At 39.6% G+C, this 1,658-nt stretch overlaps 1 long non-coding RNA gene across 1 annotated transcript; it reads left to right on the top strand.

The window, feature by feature from the left end:
* Positions 1–1,613, top strand: LOC108299264. Its single transcript, XR_001822875.2, has 2 exons — positions 1–116; positions 1,566–1,613. It is a non-coding gene; the product is annotated as an uncharacterized LOC108299264 (long non-coding RNA).
* The last annotated feature ends 45 nt before the right edge of the window (positions 1,614–1,658 follow it).

The raw sequence follows: 1,658 nt of genomic DNA, 5'->3' as shown, positions 1-1,658 counted from the left end.
TGTGCACCACAGAGCTTGGCAGAGCTGCAAAGTTGGCACCAGAATTTGCCAAGAGGAATGTTAAGTTGATTGCCCTTTCAATAGACAGTGTCGAGGACCATCTTGCCTGGAGCAAGGTATAGTATCAATTGGTGTGTGCTTCAAGCCTGAGATTATAGATCAAGTTATAAAGTATAGAGTACTTGGTTTTTGAGGTTAAGATACAAGTAAGTTTCAGGTTCAAAGTTCACTGATTATTTGAAAATTTCAGTTGAAACACACAGTATCACATTGCTAAATCCATTGGTCAGTCAGTTCTCAGCCCTCATCTTGGCCTACCAGCAGCATTCAACCCAGGTGATCACGTGCCTCCTGAAACTTTTTCCTTTTTTGGCTTCCAGGACACCACATCCCAGCTGTTCCTGTTCACTAATTCTTCATCTCCCAACTCCTAATGTATGCTGAAGTTAACGTGAACCTTTTTCTTAGACCTCCTCTCTTTTCTGTCTATACTCTTTCTCTTGGTGAGCTCATCCACTCACATCTTTAAATACCATCTATATGCTGTGATTCTCAAATTTTCATCTCTAGGCCAGACTCTTCCAGGTTTGTGTAGCCACTGCCTACTCAGCATCTCTCCAGGGATGTCCAGTCATCTCAAACCTAGCATGTCTAACTAGGCCTCATTCTTAAATCCAGAGTTTTACTCAACTAATGGCAACTACATTTTTATAGTTGTTCACACCCCAAATCCAGGAGCCATTCTTAATTCTTCATGTTTTTTCACATTATACATCTGATTTATCCTCAAACTTGTCAACTCTCCCTTCAAAATATGTCCTGTATCATATATGGAAGACTCACTCCCCAGGGCTCTGTGTGACTTACCCTCACCTCTTTTGGGTCTCAACTCACAGGACATTTCATCAACGCCTTTCTTGTCCTCATTATATAAAATTATAACTCCTTTTCACATTCACGGTCCCCTTCTCAGCACGTGTCACCATCTCAAATACTCTGCATATTATTTAGTTTGTTTCTCCCTAGTAGAGTGTAGACTCAGCAGGAACAGAGACTTCTGTTTTGTGCGCTGCTGGAACAATGCTCACTACTCAGTACACCTTAGGTGATCAGTCAATATTCGTTGAATGAATTAATTGAAGGAATTATCTGCTTTTAGCAAAAGAATTTACTTAAAATTGGGTGGTCTAAATTTACCTTGAAAACATTTTAAGGACTTTGCTACAATGTATTGTTAAGTAACAATGATAACTACTTATTGAGGGATGCTTACTCTTTACTAATCACTATGTCAAGCACATGCGATTGATATACATTGACTTGTAAGTTAGGGAAAATGGCTTTGGTCCATGGTTTCAACCCAAGTACTGTACTCTGCTGTTAATCCTGGCAATAATCGGGTTGAAGAGTGTTCATTTATTCATTTTTTAAAATTAAAATTGCTTAGAGACAATTACTGTGATGTGGTCCTCTTTGCTGTCTTGCAAGGTGATGGCTGTTAACTGGATGAAACTCAGAGGATGTGTTGGGTTTAGATTCCCCTTACCCTTTTACTTATGTTTCAGGATATCAATGCTTACAATGGTGAAGAGCCCACAGAAAAATTACCTTTTCCTATCATTGATGATAAGAATCGGGACCTTGCCATCCTGTTGGGC

The sequence above is a fragment of the Cebus imitator genome, unplaced genomic scaffold (assembly GCF_001604975.1).
Source record: "Cebus imitator isolate Cc_AM_T3 unplaced genomic scaffold, Cebus_imitator-1.0 Scaffold3603, whole genome shotgun sequence".
Taxonomy (NCBI): domain Eukaryota; kingdom Metazoa; phylum Chordata; class Mammalia; order Primates; family Cebidae; genus Cebus; species Cebus imitator.
This window is presented reverse-complemented; position numbering and strand designations above follow the sequence as displayed.